The 23009-nt window shown below is 38.8% G+C and overlaps 3 protein-coding genes and 1 pseudogene across 3 annotated transcripts in view; 1 reads left to right on the top strand and 3 right to left on the bottom strand.

Moving 5' to 3' along the window:
* Positions 1 to 23009, bottom strand: part of LOC115436284 (zinc finger protein 345-like) — a 589760-nt gene that overhangs the window by 321572 nt on the left and 245179 nt on the right. The window lies entirely within an intron of this gene.
* Positions 1 to 23009, bottom strand: part of LOC115435837 (zinc finger protein 420-like) — a 363895-nt pseudogene that overhangs the window by 290790 nt on the left and 50096 nt on the right.
* Positions 1 to 23009, bottom strand: part of LOC115436321 (zinc finger protein 239-like) — a 97879-nt gene that overhangs the window by 28068 nt on the left and 46802 nt on the right. The window lies entirely within an intron of this gene.
* LOC115436330 (zinc finger protein 658B-like) overlaps positions 21795 to 23009 on the top strand; it is a 28120-nt gene continuing 26905 nt past the window's right edge. The window contains exons 1-2 of the mRNA XM_030159175.1: positions 21795 to 22055; positions 22167 to 22237. The gene's annotated coding sequence lies outside the window, so the exon portion shown is untranslated. The remainder of the gene's footprint in view (positions 22056 to 22166; positions 22238 to 23009) is intronic.

Raw genomic sequence — 23009 nt, 5'->3', positions numbered from 1 at the left:
GTGACACATTCCCCTAATTGTGTGGACACTGTGTGGTGTGTGGCTTAATGGTGACATCTGGCGGACTTCAAAAATCATTGCAGGCTGCCTGGATTCAGAGTGTGGAGTGTGTCGCTTCAGTGGACGGTGGACACCAAATGATGAATTAATGTGTTTACTGAATGAAAGGGATTTAGATGTATTCCAATTAATTTGAATATAAGCAAAATATTATAACTAATACAATGTGTCAAATGCAGAATTAACAAAACAAAATGTAAAATAAAACTGAAAATGTGAAATTAAAGGGAAAGTTTTGTCCAAATCCTTTTGGACATTGGAGTGCTTGTGGACTTGTTACTGGGGGGACAAGACAGGGGTTACACATTTGAATTAAGGAAAAGAAGTTTTTGCAGCAAGTTGGGCGATTGTATTTAAATAGTTTGTGAAAGAAGCAGTATTTTTTAAAATGTTTTTAAGTAATGGGGTGTATTTTCATTTCATTTTCATTTCTTTTATTTTGTTCAATTCAGTTTTATTTGTAGAACTCTATATCACAACAAGGTTTCCTCACAGGGCTTTACAGAATGAGTTGGATCTGAAAACAAACAACAGTCAAATAAACAGCAGATGAAGGAAATGGATGAATGTCCTGGGCATCAGTGGTGTAGTCTACGTGATACGCAGGTATACACCGTATACCCACTACGAAAGGTCCCAAATTTCCGTATAACCACTGAAAATGCGCAAAGATACGTATCAGCACGGTTTTGTGGCATAACTTTCACTTTACCGTTCATAAATTCCACTTCTCCGTGTTACAAAGCGGACACATTTAGACCATGTGGGGCTTCCGTCAAGCGTAACATTACCTGATGTTTACAACTAAGGAAGCAGTCAAACTGTACGGCGGGAACGACTGGTCTAACACTAGACAGTGAAAGATAGTGTTGAAAAAATGAAAAGAAAACAAAGCCAAATGACACTATTTCAGTGTTTCAGTAAATCCACTATTACTACTCTGGACATGAATGAATGAATGTAAACATTTTACCGCTGAAAGATGCTGAAGTATCTAGAAACAGATGGAAATAACACTCACAAACCTTTACGACTAAAATACTGTAATTCCACCAATAAACAGGTGTTTATGGATGCAAATGTACAAAGGATAAAGTTAGAATATTAGGAACAAAATAGAATTGTATGAGTAAAGAGTCAAAATTCTTTCCAACTTTCAGCCCAAAAGATGAATTGAATGACGTTCCCCAGATATTTCCACCTCTTTATGACTTTTCTCCAAACATCATGTCTTTATTCTGTAAATACGGTCCTTGAAAGTAATGGTCATTTTCAGCCTAAAGCCATAATCCTCTCACTTTGTAAAAATGCTGATAGATGAGTTACTGTGAAGGCGTCGTCTCCGTTAGTGATTTCTTCAAACATCTTCTTCCCTGAAACTATTGGTTGAATTCATTAAAATTTGATCTTTATCTTCCTTGGGACAATGTTTACAAAGTTTATTCACAGTTTTGAAAAATGTAGATTTTTTAAATATTCTAAATGTTCCTTTCCTTCTAATGGTCCATATTTCTGATGGTTTCTAAAATGTAAATGGTTCCAGATATCAGTCTAGTTCCTATTGATCACTGATAGAAGTCATATATGACTTTGATTGGATGAGTTGAGTTCTCCTCCAGTGAAAGTCAGATTTATTAATTGTCATTCACTAAAAACATTCCAGATGCTGTTATAGAACGAAACTGAAAAATGCACAGCATGAAACAAAACAAAGAAAAGATTTTAAAAACACCAACTAAAAACAACCCATGTATATGATAAAATATTAAAAACTGCACTAAAATAAATAGGTTAGTAAAGGTAAAAATATTGCACTATGGAGGGGTCACTATTGCAGCTATTATTGCACATTCTCTATTGCACTTCATCCCCTCAACTTTTGTTGAGCTTCTTATGGCCGTTGAATAGAAACTATTTTAAAATCTGGCAGTTTTGCACCTCAGGCTCCGGAAGTGTTTCCTTGAGGGCAGTAGGGCCTTTGCAGCCAGTTCTCAGCACTCAGGCCCTAATAATAATAATAATAATAATAATAATAATAATAATAATAATAATAATAATAATAATAATAATAATAATAATACATTGAATTGGTTTTACTTTACTTTCAATGATCAAACTAAATAAGTTTTTGCTGTGTTTTGTGATTGTGTAACTATTTAAAGAATCTGCCAACACTGGAGAGAACCTGACATTTTTCAGCATCTTTCAATATCTGTGTTATTATCTGTTCTGTTCTGGTCTCATACAGGAAACACATCTGTTAAGGAGAAACCATCAAATAGTTCATTTAGTCTGTCTGCTTAATCTGGTCCTGAACAGATGTGTTTATTCTGTTACATTTCCGTGACCACCTCTTCTTTTTCTTTGTTTTAATGTAGAAAGAAAACAAAGGTGGATTTGTAGAGAAACCTAAAAGTTGTTATCAGTGAAATGTGACTTTGTCTTGATTTGATGTGTTATCATGTGCATCACTGGGTGTTTCTTCAGTCTGATTAAAACATAGACTTGCTTATGTTTAGTTTCTTGCATTGTCTGACTGTTTTCCAACAGGTTAAGGTGATGAAGGAGTGTGAAATATTGTGTGTAGCACAGATTCCAATCTGGAGTTGAATGTTGACATGTGTCCTCCACACAGCACTGGGAGGATGACTCTATGTTTGTGTGAAGGTTGGAGTTCTCCTCATCCTTCTGCTGTTGGATCATAGACTGTCAACAACATGGCTTCCATATACTTTGACTGAACTCATAAACTGTGTGAAATCTGCAGATGCATATCTTTAATGTCCTACAGATTGGACAATGACTGGACTGATCAGGATCATCAGGCTTGTGACAGAATGGTTCAGGGAGAATGAGACATCATTTTTCACACATGGATTTGCCTCCATAAAGTCCAGACTCTAATTTGGGATGTGATGAAGACTTGATGCAGTGGTCCGACTCTCCATCATTAATCCAAAATTAATGCAACTGTGGATGGAACAAATATCATGAACGTTATTGTGACACTACATAAGCATTATGTGGTAAAAAAGATGTGACAGTGAATGTCTCCTGTAATCCAAACCAAAGCTGGTGCAGTCAAATATTACATATGTACAAACAGTACACGTGGTCACGTGGTGGAACTTTTTCAGTGGATTTGGTAGGAGTGTGGGGGACAGGAGGAAAGAAAGAGTACGAGGGCAGACAGGATGGGAGGGGGGAGGGGGGAACATGCATGTGTGTTTATGTGAGTCCTTGGAAAAGTTTGTGTGTGAGGATCAGAGACAGACAGAGGCCTTCTGTCCTTCAGTTCTGATCAGTTCTGATCAGTTCAGAAGGTCAGAAGGTTGCCTTTATTGTCATTTGACAGTACAGAGTACATCAAACGAAATTCCATTCAAAGATTAGGGTCTTCAGCCGCTGCAACACGCGCCGCCACAAGACCCATCCCACCAAAAAAACTGCATTAAAAGTACAGAAGAAGATAATGCAAAGCACAAACTCCCTCTGTGTCATGACCATGGAAAATGTTTGGAATGCAAAGGGAGCAGATTTAGGGAAGATCCAGCTGCTTTTCCTCAGCTCTCAGGGAAAACAATTTAACCAGAAAGACTTGATTTCTGCTTAATTTAGTTATAACTCAACTTTTGTTATAACTGGGCCTCAGCATTGAACTCCTCACTTCAGAGCAGATAAAGTATCTGATCTGATCTGATCTTGAACACAGGAGATCAGATGTAGACACACTGTCATCACAGGGTTACATAGAGCTGAGATCTGCTTGACTTAGAGTCAGAAAACACCAGCCCATTTTTCGTTGACCGAACCCACATAGCCCACAGGACCAGCCCATAGTTTGGGGATCAGCTTACAAGGACAAGAAAAGTGATGCACGGATCCATTTTCTTTCCGGGTGGATCTTCAGTTCTGAGTTATGCCTATTTATGATCAGATCAAATCAAATTAAATTTATATAAAAACAATGAGAGCGAGGTGAATCCTGACTCATCCTTGGAGTTTCCAACAAAAGAACTCACTAACAGAGGACTGTGTCCAGGAGGATCAGCAGAGATCTGCTCCAGACAATTCTAAGGCCGGACTAACAACAAGGTAAGAAGAAAACCTGTGGATTTTGTAAATCACAATTTCAGTGATTGACTACTCTAAATTAAATCGTCTGTGAGTAGTAATTCTCCGATCTCTAAATAAACATTGTATATATATATATATATATATATATATATATATATATATATATATATATATATATATATATATATATATATATATATATATATATACACACACATATATGCCACACTGACACAAGGAATGTGAAATTGCCACACTGAAAAAACTTATGGATATACGTTTATTTTACTAACAAACCTCAGGTAATTTCCTGATGATTATTAATATGGTCATTAAATTTGACTTTCTCCTTCTTTTTAAGTTTTATTTAGACTCTGACTGCTTCAAACTGAAAAATGCTAATGCACCTAAACTAATGTCTTTTCAAGGTGATTTTCTGATACCGTGACATCTTTGACCACTGATAACCAGGAAAAGCTCCTCACAATGAGTAACCAGTTTAGAAAATGGATGAATGAACATCTGGCAGAAATAATTAAAGAACTATCCACTATCCTTTACTGAAACCAAACCACAAACAAAACTCCAACAACTACTGGTCAAACCCAACTGACAGAACCTTTTTCTGTTTTACCTGCATTTCAAATACATTACATTACAAATGGATTTTGCAAAGGAGCAGGAAGTTGAGTGTTAGAAACATGCAGATAAACAACTTTGGAAACAAAGTCCTAACTTTTTCACTGACTGTATGTGAGGCATGTGTTCTGAAATTACACAAAAGCCACTTGGTGAAAAGTCATGGTCTTGTTTGACAAATAAATAATCAAACTCATTGAATTGTACTGCATATTTTTTTACCAGAATGAATGTGTTGAATCAGAATGTGCTTCATCGCTCTGATTTGGGTGTGAATCATATCGCATCGCCTCCTTAACACATCATAGTGAGGAGACGAGGGGGGTGGGAAACTCCCCTGTGGGGCGTGTAGATAGGTGTGTGAGGGGCAGAGGTGATGGTGGTATCAGCAGGGGGGAGGCATCGTTCTGGAGGGGTGAGTGGAGATTGTTCTGGAGGGGTGAGTGGAGATCGTTCTGGAGGGGTGAGTGGAGCTGAAGTGTTGACGGTCGCAGCGGGGTGGGGGGGGCTACCATTCTGGATTGGTGTGAGGAGGGACATGAATGGGTGGGGGCCGGAGTGGGAACAGAGTCAAACCTGTTGAAATGCAAATTCAGCTCCTTGAAAGGTTGAATCTGAAGTAACTGGACTTGGTTCTTGGTCTGAAAGTGTGTCCCCTCTCATCCAAGAGGCTTCTTCAGGTCTCAGAATGTTGGTGCAGGAGCCGGTTACTGATCCTGTCAATATTGAGAGGATTCAAAGGATTTTCTCCAAACACAACATCCCTGTGCATTTCAAGCCCAGGAACACTGTCAGAGACTGGACCACCCAAAGGACAAAACACAGGAATACACGAAGCTGATCCATGTGGTTTATGCAGTTGAATGTAGCGATCTGTTATAGGAGAAACTAAACAGCTGTTCCACAAACGCACGGTCCAACATTTACCTTCACCTCAAGAACAAAGGACACACGCTGGAGAATGAGAACGTCCACATCCTGGAGAAGGAAGACGGATGGTTTGGGAGAGGACTGAAAGAACCCATCTGTGTGCAAATAGAACGGCCTTCTCTCAACAGGGGGGTCTACACCACCACCCATCTCCTACTAATGCAGTCCGAACATCTGTGCCACGCAAGTTTCACCATCGTCCAGATAATGACCTACATAATGGCTCATTAAGTGTACAAAGGCCTGGAGGTGTCGCTGACCCCCACCACTGATTGGGTTCACTGTATTTTCTTTTCCTTTCTTTTGTTTTTTTATTTTTCATTTTCCAAAAAATGGGTTTCATAATAACTAATCTTAATAATCCATAGTAACACTGGTACTCTTTTATCTATAAATGTATTTTATTTCTGCTTCGATCATATTCGCTGGTCTACATCTGTTGCAAAGACTTCAATCATTACAGTCTCCGGTCCCTGGATCTGTTATCTTTACGAGTTCTAAAAGTCACAACTGAACAGGGATAGAAAGCTTTTAAATGTTCTGCTCCCACTTTCTGGAACAATCTACAGAAGGAGATAAAACTAAAAGAATTGGTCTGTTTTAAAACATTCAAAGTCATTTTAAATGAATGAGAAAAGGGTAAATCTGGATGCTACGGAGCCATTTAGTTCAAATTTTGATTGTATTTTATTTATATTTTTAGTGTGGAGGTATGGCTGTGATTTCTGTTTTGTGTAACTTCTGCTGCTACTGCTGTCTTGGCCAGGACACTGTGGAAAAAGAGATTTTTAATCTCAAGGAGCCTTTTCCTGGTTAAATAATGGTTGTAATAATAATAATAATAATAATAATAATAATAATAATAATACTAGCTAACTCACACTAAACACATGACTCTAAACTGCTTTAAAAAAACAGACAAAACTAGAATAAAAATAAATACGTGGAGTAAAACATCAACTATAAAAGAATATAAATGGTATAAATCCAGATCAGTTGAGATGGCGTCCTCTGTGGACCTGTTTGTCCTGCATGTGAACTGAAATGGGTTGTGGTTGGTTGTGGGGTGGGGTGGGGTAGAGGGGGATTGGACTTTGTGTACTGCATGACCAGCCCCTCAAAGCTCTTCATAATGATGGAGGTCAGGACTAGGGGCCGGTAGTCATTGTGGATGGATGGATGGGCGGACTGCTACTATAAAACCCGTGGGGGCAACAGCTGGGCTCAGGAACGTGTGGAAGACGTCGGTGAGGACATTGTTGAGCTCTTCTGTGGACTCCTTCAGAAGCAGGTATGTTGTCTGGCCCAGCTGCCTTGTGTGGGTTAATCCTGGGAGGGGGGTGTCTTCATGCCTGGTCTTCTGATCTGGTGTGTTGTTTTGTGTTTCAAAGCCAAAGGAGTTGTTGAGGCTGTAGACTGAAAAAATCATGGATTGGACTCATCATGTATTTCTATTATGCATTCTGTAAAAGCAACAAGCAGAGCAGTAAGCAGCACTAAAACCACATAGAAATGGAAAACATAAGAGCCAAAAAAAAAAGATCTAACATCAGGAAAAGCTGGGTTTTCTTTTTACATGTTCCCTAGTTTGATGTTGTCTATAGTCAAAGGCTACCAGAAAGAGTTTGAGTGTATACATGTGAAACTACTGTAATTATATGAGCGCTGCAGTGGGCACAGGACACCAAACAAGAGAAAGGAGTCATTTGCTGTGATTCTGCATCTGTTTTTACCTCGGTGGGCTGCAATAAGGACAATGTTCGGCCAGATTTGGTCACTGAGTTACTTACCCTGTTGTTTAAAATGGAGCAGGCAGGGTGTGTGTGTGTGTGGGGGGGGGGGGGTTCTGTGGGTTGCTGCACATATGGGGGTGTATGGTAATGAAACAGCAGACATGGCAGCTAAGGAGGCCTTGAATAAGGAGCTTGACTTCAGAATAGTTCCAGGGGTGCTTGAGTGGAAGTCAGTTATTAAAGTGTTTTACCACCGTCTGTCAGGAACTGTGGGAAAGGGACAGTAGAGGGCGCCATTACTTTTCTATTAAACCAAACGACAGTCCTGAACAAGTTCACACTGGAAATGACAGGAAAGCAGAGGGAGTTTGAACTAGACTAAGATTAGGACATTGTGGTCTTGTCTGGGATCCAGAAAAAGTGGGTAAACCTTCTGATGGGCTGTGTGTGCACTGCAAACAGGATCAAACTGGAAAGCATGTTTTACTGGAGTGTCTGGTGAATCAAATGCAGCGCTTAGAACTCTGGGAAACAGTTGTGGCAAACCCTGGAGGTGGTATGAATTTGAAAGCCCTTCTCAGCCCGTCTCAGGGTCAGGACTAGGCTGTTAAAGCTCTGCTGGACTTCCTAGCAGCTACAGGGCTGCATGTGAAGATGGAAGATTTCCATGAAGTGGTGTGACCTCCCGACTGTGAAAGGCAGCAATGCGCCGCGTAGCGTCTAGTCTACCGGAAGTAGAAGAAGAAGTAAATGCTTCTACGCATGCGCGGCTCGCATTGTCCGGAGGTTCAAACCGTAGTGGAGCTTCACTCTCTTCTGCTTCTAGATCCTCTTGTCCAGGTCTCCGTAGAGCCTACCTGAAGGTACAGTTCACCTGGTAACCCTTTAACGGCTCTTTAATGACGGTGGTCACTGTGGGCCGGAACTTTAGGTCCAGTTTGAACCGTACAAACCCGCCACTTGGTGTCTGTTTAACCGCTTTTCGATCAGCCGGTTGAACGCGGCTCTGGACTGAAACTACCGTCTGTCCGTCCGGTCAGGGCTGGTTTCACATGGTCAAACTGAGGCTGAAGGTGGAGCTCACGAAACGACACCGTGTAAACTTCCTCACAGAACCGGGTAGAAACCGCAAATAGGTCGGGGGGGAGGGGGTAGTCAATTTTGGATGAACTAGAATCTGATCAGGTGATAAAGAGCTGCTGTTTATGTCAAATAAACCAACTGTTTATGACTGTTTCTACCTGATTCGTACCCGGAAACCGGATCGGCACCACGCATGCGCGAAGCACAGATTAATGTGTCTACATCTTACTCGCGACAATAATTTCAGAAGCCATGTTTGATATAAGGCACTGTTATACTGTTATTTTTGTATATTTTGTCAATAAATATTAAAAAAAAATCAGAAGCGTAAATCAGCATTGTTTAGGCAAAAAGATAAATTAATAATTGAGAACATTTTCTTGTCTGTTACTTTTCTAATATACTTGCTTCAACTTCAGAGGTGGACACTTGGAGGAAGACCAGACGAGGACTGTAGCCTGAGTTAGGTTCATGTTATGAACTGTTTTGTATCGATGTAATGACTGTAATGTTTCCCAGTTAGTTCTTGATTAACTAAAAAAAAGTAATGTCACATAATTCCTTTAACTGTAATAAAATCCTACTTGAATTGAAAAAAACATTCTGTGCGAAGAGACTGCGCTGAGAAATGGAGATGCCACACACAAAACTGATGCCTCTTGATTATTTAAACACAAACTGATAACAAAAAAAATTTGCTCAATGTTTTTTATTATTTTGCAATATTACCAAGATAGTCTTCTTAAAAGTAAGACTATTAATGAATCACATTAATATCTTAGGGTAGAAATTATTAACTGACAACTTTATTCAACTTGTTTTAAACTTTCTCTGCTGTTCAAAATAAAATGTAAATAAAATTGTCAGTGAAGCTCTTAATTGAGCTGCTGTTTATCATGTAAAGGATGAATCAGTGTGGATTCATGTCTGGACTGATGGTTTGTGTTCTGATGTGTGTTCTGCAGAATGGATCAGAGTGAGGACAGAGAGGAGGGAGCCCGTCCCCGGAAGACCCCCCACAGACCCCCCACAGGACCTGGATCCAGACATGGACCTGGACCCAGCAGTGCATCTATGGAGAGTGATGCCTCTAAGTATGTCCTGACAAACTATAAAAGACGCCGTGCTCCACAGCCTGAGTAAGTGAACCTCAGATCTGGTCCAACAGGGTTTTCAGCTCAGTCAGTCCTACCTTGGTGTTCCATGTCTGACCTAAAGTTAGTCCGATTGCACCATCGGCGTCACATTGTTTTTTTTTTCATTCTAATAAAAGTTGGACACAACAGGACACTATTGCCACGTACGGACTCAACTCGGGTACCAGTTACTATTCCTGGAGACTGTTTCCATTACAGGATATGACCAACTTTAGAGTACCTGGTCGTCATAGTGACACTGCATGCAACTTCTGTGATGTCTGCTCAGAGAGTTGCTGATAAACTCACTTGTTGCATGTTGTCCCATCAAGCTCACGCTGAATCTTTTCATCATCCACCAAGGACCGAAATGTCTGAACCTCCTCAACCGACCATAGTGTCATTTTGCGGACTGTCATCATGGAATAGCCTACCGCTATATTTATTGTTAACTTCCGAATATGTTTTTAAAAATTTTTTTTAAATGACATTTCGTGCATTGATGACGCAGAGACCAATTGGTGGTCTGCAGTGTTTACACGTCACATTTTAGTATCGCTTCACCCGTTTTGGAACCTTGGCCAAGCAAGTACTAAAAACGTGGTACCAGATTCCAGGTTCTTTTACGTAATAGAAATGTAAAAAGGCTGAGTCAAGCCGGTACCACATTGTGGAAACATGGCAATAGTTTGATCTGTTGCGGCTATTATTATGTTTTTGCAGTCAGTTGATGGTTGGTGATGTTTTTATAATACGATGTGGAGTCAAACTTTAACCTATTTTGGTTATCTTATCACCATAAGTTGTTGTTATAAAAAGTGCCTTTTGTGTTTATGTTCAAGTGGGCTTATTGGTATGTTAATAAAAATATGACTGTGTTTTCTGGGTCAAAGAGGGAAAACTCACTGTTGTAGATTACCTAGATATTCTTTTTTATTAAAATTAGATTCTGTAAATTTGGAGGATGGGACAGGGCCTACAAAACCTCTCAGCCCCAGGGCCTAACATTTAGTTAAGGATGTCCTGGATACATTGACTTTATAACCGGATATTTGACCAAAACTAGTGATTATGTCTAGGACTATTGGAACCGAAATGAAGTGGAGCTTAGTGAAGATCAGTTTATTCTGCTGCTGTTTTTAATATAACAAACAAATCTGTTACATTTCAGAAACTTGATTGTCTATGACGTATCAGAAACAGGCTGTGAAGATCTGTCCTCAGTTCTCAGATCCCAGTCTTGTAGTCTGACACATCTGGACCTCAGTACCTACGACCTGGAGGATTCAGAACTGAAGACCCTGTCGGATGGACTAAGGAGTCCAGACTGTAAACTGGAGACTCTCAGGTCAGATAAAGTTAGAATCTGAATTAAATTATTTTTGATCTTTTGGTCCTGACTGAGTTTTATTAAATCATGTTGTACTTGTTTAAATGCAGGTGTATTAGATCTAGAGCTGCACAGTCAACTTAATCACAAGTGTAATCACTAAATCAACCTGTGTAATTATAAAATGGAAAAAGATGATAATTTAAAGGTCAGGATTTAGGTGGATTTATGTTGATCTAAATGGAAAATTAGGGAATAGAAGTTCAACCCCACCTCTGTTCTGCAGTGATGATTTGGATTTAGTGACACAAACATCACAACATTAAGGTGTTTCTACTTTTAAGTTTTGGTATTTTACAGTAGTCTCAGTTTTTATGTTTGATTTGACATTGTTAAATGACTCATCTGTGCATTTGATTTGATAAACAAGCAAACAGACTCAAATTACATTTAAAAAAAAATGTTTTTCACTAAATTGTGCAGCTTTATTTGGATCTGAGCTGTAGAACAAACTGAGATCTATGTGGACTGTGATGGTCCTTCAGTCCAGACCTGACCTGATTGTAATCCAAATATCATCTGTGTCCTCCAGGTTGACTATCTGTAACCTGTCAGAGAGAAGCTGTGAAGGTCTGTCCTCAGTTCTCAGATCCCAGTACTCTAGTCTGACACATCTGGACCTCAGTAACAACGACCTGAAGGATTCAGGACTGAAGATCCTGTCAGATGGACTAAGGAGTCCAGACTGTAAACTGGAGACTCTCAGGTTTGGATTGTTCAACCAGTGTGAACGATGATGATTAAAACCATGATGTACATGTAGTGGATCAGTCTGACCTGGTTTTCAGACCAGCTGTTCAGTGTCTGACATGAAACACATGCATGTTCCTTTATTTCTATGAAACAAACACAGGAACTAAACTGTATGAAGATGTATTTGAACCAAATGAGTCTAAATCTACAGATATGATCCAAAGGACAGTAAAGTGTCTACAGTCTGAGGGTTGGACTGGAGTGGAACTGGTTTGTCTGTTCAAACACTGGAACCCAAGAACCACTGAACCTTTGATTTGGAGGTGGTGAAGGATGTTCATTTATGCGCTTTTTTTTTTTTGGACCAATATCTGTACATTTGTGTCTTTATTTGGTCAAAGTCAATCTTCATCCAGTTAAATTTGTCCGAGTAACAATAAAAGATCAGGTCTTTCCAGACTTTGGACAGGGACTGGACTAATCTGAGTCTGTGTTCAGATCTTGTCCTGAACCGAGTCAGTCAAGTAGAAACTGGCTCCAGGTAAATCCCATTTGGAATGAAATCCATCCACAGAATAATTGTGTCCAACAGCTGACGCTACTTCTTTTCCCTCCTCAGATGATGTGTGATGTTTTGTGTTGCAGACTGTCAGGATGTCTGATCACAGAGGAAGGATGTTCTTCTCTGGTCTCAGCCCTAAAGTCCAATCCGTCCCATCTCAGACTGCTAGACCTGAGCTACAACCATCCAGGAGCCTCAGGACAGGAGCTGTGTGCTCTAGTGGAGGATCCACACTGGACACTGGACACTGTCAGGTATGGACTGAGCTGATGCACACACAGATAATGTGTGATAGAACAGGTGGAGCTGACAGGAACACTCTGTCACAGCTGATTCCACATCCTTTACTGAAGTTCCAGACCACGGTCACAGATACAGATGTTCAATAAGGGACTGACAGGAACCATTGACTGGATGTGAACAGAAAAGCTGGAGTGGATCAGAGTGATGGAATGTCCATGTTTAATGCTGATCTGACCCCCCCCTTCTCCTTTCAGGTTGGAGCCCAGTGGAGTCCGATGGTTGAGACCAGGTCTGAGGAAGTGTAAGTGGATTTACATTGGATTACAAATGAAACCCAACCTCAACATACAGTGAGAGCTGGTACCACATTAGAAAACACATCAACTGTCAGTGAAGACAGTGGGTGAGCTGACAGCTGACTGGTCAGGACACGGATCACATGACACAAATACCCTGAGGGACGAGTCCTCAGAACCTCACACCACTGGTCAATCACACCTCCTCGGTCTCTATGGATCATTGTAGTGTCGTTCTTGTGCCGCTGTCTGATAAAGGGGACTTGTACAATTATCAGTACTTGTGTTTAATATAATACAAACTGAACTAAAATTAACAAAAAGCACAATTAAATAGAGCAAGAACAGCAAAGTTACAAAGGACATCCTTTAAATATTTGACAAAATCAAAATTTTATTCAATTTCTTTGTGTACTTTCTTAAGTTTTATACTTTCTTCTGATTATTTTGTTCAGTTTGTTTCATTTTTTGCTGATTAATTTTATATTTCATTTTATTAGTCTTGTTAATTTTGTATTTTTTTTCATTCATTTTGCAAACTGATGATTAATTTGACTGACTAGTGTCTTCAGTTTTTATTCATTTTGTGAGTATTAGTGGCAAGACAGATTTATTTGTATAGCACGGGGCAATTCACAGTGCTTTACAAAAATGTGAAAGAAACAAGTTAAAAACACACAATTATAATAAAAACACAATCAATGAAACATAAACAATAGTCTTTTAAAGTAAAAGAGAGAGCAGACAGAAGGCTTTCATTTGTTCTATGCCCAGTTGAACAGAGCTGTTTTCAGCCTGGACTTAAACATTGTCAGAGCAGAGGCCTGTCTCACTGTTCCAGAGTTTAGCTCATGGAACTGAAACGCAGCTTCACCCTGTTTAGTCCTGACTCTGGGCACCAGCAAAAGACCAGTCCCTGAGGTTCTCAGCCCAGTCCCTGAGGTTCTCAGCCCAGTCCCTGAGGTTCTCAGGGTCCCACAGGGTTGGACCCCATGGGACATGTCACAGATGGACTTTGGTGCTAGACTTGTACCCCTGCAGAGCTGTTTTAAAGTCTGTTCTCTGAGCGACAGGAGGCCAGTGCACAGACCTGGGCACAGGACTGATATGGTCGTACTTCCTGGTTCTAGTCAGGACCAGAGCAGCAGTGTTCTGGATGTACTGCAGCTGCCTACCCAGTCCTCTAACCTCTGTAATAAGATCACATGATCAACTGTGTCAAACACAGCACTCAGATCCAGCAGGACTAAGACTGAGACTTGACCTGTGTCAGAGTTCAGATGGATGTCATTGGTCACTTTGATCAGAGCAGTCTCAGTGCTGTGATGGGACCTGAGACCTGACTGGAAATCATCAAAGCAGTTCTTCAGTAGAAGAAAGTCAGAGAGCTGTTGTCCTTTCTCGAGGACTTGACCTAAAAACGTCAGGTTTGATATGGGCCGATGTTCAGGACTGTGGCATCAAGACTACTGTTCTTTAGGAGAGGCCTGATGACAGCAGTTTTCAAAGCCCTGGGAGATGTCCCAGATTGAAGTGAAATGTTAAGTAAATGAGTGAACAGGGGTAACAGACTGCTCAGCACAGACTTTAGAAATCTAGTGGGCAACTCGTCGAGGCAACATGTGGCTGGAGTCAAACTGGAGACGGTCTCTGGGACTGTTTTGTCAGTGACAGGTGTGAAGTGTGTCAGCTCTAGGTGTCTGGAAGGCTGCAGTGGTAACGGGGTTGTGGGATTAATGGAGTGTTTAATGCCCTGAACCTTGTCATTAAAGAATAATGTAAACTCTTGGCACTTAGATGTGGAAACTAGTTCTGAAGGTAATGGAGCAGGAGGGTTTGTGAACTGTTAACTGTGGCAAACAGGACATGAGAGTTGTTACTGCACTTGGCAATCATTTCAGAAAAATACCAAGATGAAGAAAGTATAGAAAACTGAACTCTGGTCCGTTCCTCATTCACTCACTCATGCCGGTTCACTGGCTCCGCCCCCATACTGCTCTTTCATTCATTCATTCATTCATTCATTCATATGTCAAAGCCGCACTCACTCTGTCCTCTGTTATACGATGTCCTGAAGTAATCTACATCCGTAAATCGATGTGGAGAATAAAATTCAGTGAGCAGATCAATCCTTATACAATAAGTTTGTTTTTGTCAGTGCAAAATGTCCAGGGGATAAAATCTGATATCAAAGATATTTTTAAGATACCCTTTTTAAATATAAATAACATTAAAGGACATACTTTACAGAAATAGAGTGACATGATGCTACAAGAATATATCCTCATTCTGATGCAGACCTCCGACGTCCTCGTTAAAATCAGCCCTGGAACACAGACTTTTAACCAACTAGCCCAGAAATGGGATCACACATTTTGCGTTTCATTAGGATTAACGAGTGAGCAGGGAAACAAGCCCTAGGATAAGAATTACAAACAATAAGTCATTCTCTAGTCTTTCCCCTGAAGTCAAATCGAGCTGATCACTGATCAATAACTGCAGCTGTTGTGTGTTTTCTTCTGTCCATCAGATTTCTGTGAACTCACCCTGGATCCAAACACAGCGAACAGAGAACTCAAACTGTCTGAAAATAACAAGAAGGTGGAACGAGTGGAGGAGGTTCAGTCATATCCTGATCATCAGGACAGATTTGACGACTGGCCTCAGCTGATGTGTTCAACTGGTCTGACTGGTCGCTGTTACTGGGAGGTCCAGTGGAGTGGAGCGGTTCATATAGCAGTGTCTTACAGAAGAATAATAAGGAAAGGATTCGATAGAAATTGTGGGTTTGGATTAAATGATCATTCCTGGAGTCTGTTCTGTTTTGAGGGTGGATACCGGGGCGTTCATAATACTGAAATCACACGCCTGCCTCAGTCCTCCTCCTCCTCTGGTACAGTATCAGTGTATGTGGACTGTCCTGCTGGATCTGTGTCCTTCTACAGAGTCTCCTCTGACAAACTGATCCACATCTACACCTTCAAAACCACATTCACTGAACCACTGTTTGGAGGATTTGCAGTCAGGACACAGGGATCCTCAGTGTCTCTGTGTGATGTGTAGTTATGTTTTGTAAAACATGAAATTATTAAAGTAGAATTTTAACTAATTTCTGTCTGAGTTAATCATCTACAAATACACAGAACAAATCAAAACACCAATAACATAAATCACCCTTAATTCTTCAACAATTATTTTGTTTGTTTTTGTTAATTTTACTTAATTCTTTTTAACTCCATCATTATTATGAATTATTTGTTCCGTGTTTTAATTTTTATTTCTTGGTCAGAAATGGCCAAAGGGGGTATTGTAATCATTTTGTCATCTGTCTCTCCCGTCTGTCTGTCCATTCAACGATGTAATTGCATTATCTGAAGAATGCACTGAGATATTTGCACCAAATTTATACTGTTATAATGTATACTGTCTTGGCATAGAGCAGAAGCTGATTGAAAATAGTTCACCTTGACCTACTTTTGGGGTGATATGTTTGCTTGAAACAGTCTTGTGCATTTATAATATCTGAGTACTTTCACATATAAATATGTATGTGATAAATTTTACACAGACAATCTAATCTAAATTATAGGGCAGGAACTTTCAACAGAATCTTAAACTATATTTGGCCGAGGGGGATTAAAAGTGCACAGCACGTTATGCTTCTTCATTTATGTTGATTTTGTCTTTTTTGTTTTGTGGCTGATCATTTTGAGGTGTTTTTTTTTTTCATTTAAAGTTCAGTTTGGCAATTAATTTGTTAATTTTCTACATTTTGACAATTTGTTATATTTCCTTCATTTATTTGAATAGTTTGTTCATGTTAAGTATTTTATATTTTCCCATTTTTGTTCATTTTTTTTCCTTTTCCTTGTTTTTTTTTACATTGTCTTCATTTGTTCTGATTACTTTGTCATTTTTCCCATATTTCCGTTTTATTGTTTTGCTATTTTTCATTTTGATACATTATGACAATTATTATTACCCCACCCCTCGAAGGGGACGCAAGGGCTATTGTTTTTGGTTCAGTTTGCTTTGTTTGTTAACACTTAATAGACAAAACTGTTGGTTGAATTCAAACCAGATTGGGTTTACAGATTGCCAACAACCCAAAATAGATGTGATTAGATTTTGGGAAAAGTAGGTCAAAGTTCAAATTTTTTATGAATTTTTTTAAATCTCTTTTTTTAATCCCATTTACTTATATTGGTCTATAAAAACACTAATTTTGTTTCAGTGTGCTTCAAACTTGGTGCATATATAGAGGCAATTGATATGCCTTATTTTTTCACATTTTGGGGTGCAGTTTTGTTAAAATTTTGTTCCACTATTCACCTGACATTGCAGTAGTCATTATAAAGGACAGGGAAGGCAGTCAAATAAAAGCATCTATATGTCATTTCTGATCAACTCATTCTGAAAAAAAAAAACAACTTGATTTAATAAATGAATGCTATTGAGGAACTGATTAAACATGCTGTGGGTAAAAATTTTGAGCTCCGGGGGTGAAAGAGTCTGTGATCTGTAAATAGTATCAAAACAAACATGTACATGTTGACGTCACCATACATACATGTATATAGACATGATTATATCAGGACACGCACAGGCATGATGACATCAGCTGGATCGATGCCAAAATAAGTTATAATATGTGTGAGGGGCGGAGTTTGTTGTACCAGACACCACTTGATTGGTTTGTTTTTATTGCTTATTTTGTTGATTTTCCATAATTCTGAGTATTTCTGTATTCATTCATTCATTTTCTGAACCTGCTTTTATCCTCATTAGGGTCACGGGGGTCGCTGGAGCCTATCCCATCTACTTATGGGCGAAGGCGGGGTTTACCCTGGACATGTCACCAGTTCATCACAGGGCTGAACATATAGACCAGGGGTGTCAAACTCATTTTAGTTCAGGGGCCACGTTCAGCCCAATATGATCTCATGTGGGCCAGACCAGTAAAAAATAGCAGTGAAAACAGTTCAATTAAATGATGATAATGTTTACATCTACAAAGTTTCCTGAAAAATCTGAATAATAGGAACAACTTGAAGTGTCTTAAGAAAAATAAGTGCAATTTAAAAAATCTGCCTCAGTTTATCATTTACACATGTACATTATAACTTACAGATCATGGTGGATCTAAAATACACAGAACATTTAATAACAATGTTGGTAAAATTGCATTTACTTCTCTTAAGACATTTCAGGTTGTTCATATTTGTTCCGGTTATTCACATTTTTTTTTGTAAAAGTATAGTTTGTTAATGTAAACATTTTCGTGTAATTTTACTTTTTTACACCAAAAAAAAAGGAAAATTTGCAGTTGTCATTATTTATAGGATATTATGATCATATTTTACTGCTCCCATCCACTTGAGAACTAATTGCTCTGTATGCATCTGTGTGTGAAATCTGAATTAAAAGGATTTTGACACCACTGATTGTTAATTTCTTCAGTGTAATTTTTGCACTTCACAAATTCATCCCAGGGACCATATCTGACCCTTTGGCAGGCTGGATTTGGCACCTGTGAAATAGACAAACAACCAGTCACTCACATTCACACCTATGGGCAATTTAGATTAACCAGTTAACCTATCAGTGCATGTCTTTGGATGGTGGGAGGAACACATGCAAATGAAGTAGTATTTACTTGATTATGTTGAATTATTTGTCCTGTGTTTTCTTTCATTTTTCATTTATGTTAATTATTTTGTTCATTTTTGTAAATTCTGGTGATTATTTTGTTGTATTTTTTCATTGAATATTTTCTTCATGTTTCCAGGGTGAACCCTGCCTTCACTCATAAGTAGCTGGAATAGGCTCCTGTGACCCCTGTGACCTAGTGAGGATAAAGAGGGTTCAGAAAATGAATGAATGAAGGAATTTTCCTCATGTTGCTTATTTAGTTCCTGTTGATTGTTTTGTTCTATTTTTCAGTTGCGGTGGTTTTTACTTAAAGGTTCTTATGCTATAACACTGCTGCCCATAATGTTGGAATAAAGTATTTTTCCTCTTGTCATGAAATGATTGTGAATATGTGATTTCTTGTTCATACAGTGGAACTGGACTATCCAGAATCAGTCCCCAGTTGAATGTGTGAGGTTGTCAGGTTCTGTCTCTATGTTCCAGTCCTGTGGTCTGGATGCACATCAATCTAACGATAGAAGTGGGCGGGACTTTCACTGGAGGAGAACTCAACTCATCCAATCATAGTCCAGATATGACTTCTATCAGTGATCAATAGGAACTAGACTGATATCTGGAACCATTTACATGTTAGAAACCATCAAAATATGGACCATTAGAAGGAAAGGAACATTTAGAATATTTAAAAAATCTACATTTTCTAAACTGTGAACAAACTTTGTAAACATTGTTGCAAAGAAGATCCAGATGAAATTTAAATGAATTCAACCAATAGTTTCAGGGAAGAAGATGTTTGAAGAAATCACTAACGGAGATGACGCCTTCACAATAACTCATCTATCAGCATTCTTACAAAGTGAGAGGATTATGGCTTTAGGCTGAAAATGACCGTTACTTTAAAGGACCATATTTACAGAATAAAGACATAATGTTTGGAGAAAAGTCATAAAGAGGTGGAAATATCTGGGGAATAGCCTCCACGTCTGCATTCAATTCATCTTTTGGGTTTAAAGCTGGAAAGAATTTTGACTCTTTACTCATACAATTCTATTTTTTCCTAATATTCTAACTTTATCCTTTGTACATTTACATCCATAAACACCTGTTTATTGGTGGAATTAGAGTATTTTAGTCGTAAAGGCTTGTGAGTGTTATTTCCATCTGTTTCTAGATACTTCAGCATCTTTCAGCGGTAAAATGTTCATGTTCATTCATACTACTCTACATACAACTCTCATATCTATAAACCTTCATGTCAAATGACTAATAGTAGCTCCACTGGAGTTTAATGAACAGGTTTATTGTTTTTCAGGTGAACATATCAGACAGAAATTAGTATCAGACAATAAATAACAACACAAACCTAATGAGACAAACCTGATAATGGAGAAAAATGTGAAAATAATGATAAAATATGTTAGTTCTGTTGGTTTTATACAAGTAAAGATGATTATCATGACATCAAATAGAATAGAATAGAATAGAATAGAATAGCCTTTATTGTCATTGTGTTTTCCAGTCACTGCAACAATATGAATAAAAAGCCAATACGTCAGAAATTACAATTATAAAACAAAACTAGTAGAATAAGAAAATCAAATATAAGATTAAAAAAATAAAGTTAAGTGGAAAATCTACTAAGTTTGAAAGGCACCGTATAGTGATATTGACCCACACATGTTCTGGGTCAATTCTAGGATTCTTCTATTATGGGATGAACTGGCAGAATTATTCCAGTCTATCTGAACTGTCTGTATGGACTCCTGAAATCAGGAACCTAATGAAACAAATTACATTACATTGGTTTAAATTCTTTTATGGATGTACATAAATGATATGGACATAAATATTGGGACACATCATGTCTACTGCTGTAAGATGTCCTGTTCATGATGATTTGAGACATAAACATAAATATTTCCATAAAGTTTAATGGGAGGTTTTTGTTCCTACAACGATAAGCCATAACATTCTGACATTTACAGGTAAAGTAGTATTAATGTTGATTATGTCATTATAATGGGATCTGTGAGTGGGTGGGATTTACACTATATGGACAAAAGTATGTGGACACGTTGCATTCAGGTGTTTGCTTTCTAACAGGGGTCTGGGATACAAAACAATAGTGACAAATGTCAGAATACAGATTTATATTAGGATAAATATCACTGCATTGGTTAGTTTGGTTTAAATTGTTATATTGATGTATATAAATGATCTGGTTTCAAATATTGGGACACATCATGTCTACAGCTGTCATCCTGCTCCTTTTCGAATGTTTTCTTTTCTTTTTAAATAAATCTTTTCATTGTTTGGTTTTAATGATATATTCATAATAAATAAACAAACAGCTGGAAGATGTCCTGTTTATGCTGATTTCAGATATAAACATATATATATTCCTTGAAGTTTAATGGGAGATTTTTCTTCTTAAGCGAGATGTGAAGAAAGTAGATGGTTAGTTGTGGTTGAAATGTTTGATTTACAGTCAGAGCATGAGAAGTATTTTGGAAATTTAGAGGTAGAACATTTAAATCAAAGTCATGGATAAAAAAAAATAAATGTTGAGAGAAATTAAGTAAAAACCATCTCTGATTTTGGAAATAAGATACTACTGTACCGGCACTGTACTCTCAGTACAAGAGCATGTGTTTGAAATGTCACAACATCACAACGTTGTGAAGAACAAACCCCAGATGACGCACATAATCCAGTCCTCCAGTTGTTAGCTAACGTTCACGTCAACCTGTTCAGAGTTCTTCCTTCCCTTCCAAATCATGTCTATATGATCCACATCCAGTTGGAATCCTCTGTCCACTTTACTGGGAGGTGTTGGACTTGGTCCAATCTGAGGAACATCGCTGATATGAAGTTTTGGGAGTTCCTGAAGACAGCGCGTGTAGACCGTCTCCATAGTTACACCAGAAACAACACAGCAGTGTTGACTTTAGAATACCTGGTCGTCATAGCGACACTGCGCGGAACTTCCGTGTTGTTCCGTCAAACACACGCTGAATCTTTTCATCGTCCACCAAGGACAGAAATGTGTGAACCTCCTGGACCGACCACGGTGTGGTTTTGTGGGCTGTCATGATGGATTAGCCTACCGCTATATTTACTGTACACTTCCATATCTGGTTTGTTAAAATGGCGGGCGGCGCATTGATGACGCATTTACGAAGCGACAAATCTCTGACCAATCATCAAACCGTTACCATTGAAACGCGATACTTTACATGGACGAATTAGAGTGCTGTATTTTAAAATTACCAACCAATCAGAATGCAGCTGTTGTCATTCCCGGAAGTGCCAGTCCCGTTTGTTCCTCCTTTGTTTTTGCTGTTAGAGCCAGAGACAAGCCGTGAAGCGGGTTCATCCAGCTTCATTCTACTCGATGTTAGTCGGTGGGTTTGGACACAGATTCTCATCTTTTGATACTTAGGAGCAGTTTGAGCTCAAATCTCCCCAAGTCTTTTTCCTCCTGGATATCTCGGTGCTCTCCGCTATAGTTAGCCGGTACCGGAGCTCCTAACTCTCGTGCAGTGAAGCGGAGACGGTCACGTGAGTTTGGATGGATTTCCTTTTCAGTCCTCGCGCTGCTTGAACATGCTCCGGTTGTTTAGTAAAGTTAAATGTTGATCCAGTTTTTTATTCCCATGTCTCCTGTTACAGTGGATGGAAATTCGGGCTGTGTGAGCTGCACTAACGTCCATGAGCAAAGTTCTATCCAACATCCCATTCTGGTGAGTGCACTGTGTTCTGTTTTCAATAAAAGCTCAAAAATAGCCGTGGGTTTCAGCTTTAGCCTTTGAATCACCGTGGCTGCTGCCTTCCATACACACAACAACAAAAGCACCTCCTGATTCTACCATACCGTGGGAAGGGTAATGTTCGACTGCCCTCTGGTGGTGAAACTGAATTGGTGCAAATCACTCCTATCAACACATCCCTCTGTCTGTAGATGAAAACTGAATAATACCAACACAAGGCAATCACAGATTGTACTGTAGCATCTAAACTGACCTCATTATCAGATGTTTACACATGAACCACTTTGAACATTCAACTCTCCTCACCCCAAACTGTTCCCACAAAGTTAGGAGCATGGAATTGTTCTCTTGGTATACTGAAGCAAGAGATTTTGGAAAATTCCAGATTTTATTTTTGGCCAAAATCGTGCAGCCGTACATGGATGAACAACAAACTGAAGTAGAACTATTAAAAAGTATAACAGCTGGTGTTAGAATAATTACCAAAAACTAGAACAAATGTACATAAGTGTTAATACTAGTACTACAAATACAAGCATTAACAGTAGATATACTACTACTACAAATACAAGTATTAACAGTGGATATACTATTACTACAAATACAAGTATTAACAGTAGATATACTACTACTACAAATATAAGTATTAACAGTGGATATACTATTACTACAAATACAAGTATTAACAGTAGATATACTATTACTACAAATACAAGTATTAACAGTAGATATACTACTACTACAA

This window comes from Sphaeramia orbicularis, chromosome 16 (genome assembly GCF_902148855.1).
Source record: "Sphaeramia orbicularis chromosome 16, fSphaOr1.1, whole genome shotgun sequence".
NCBI classification, from domain to species: Eukaryota; Metazoa; Chordata; class Actinopteri; order Kurtiformes; family Apogonidae; genus Sphaeramia; species Sphaeramia orbicularis.
This window is presented reverse-complemented; position numbering and strand designations above follow the sequence as displayed.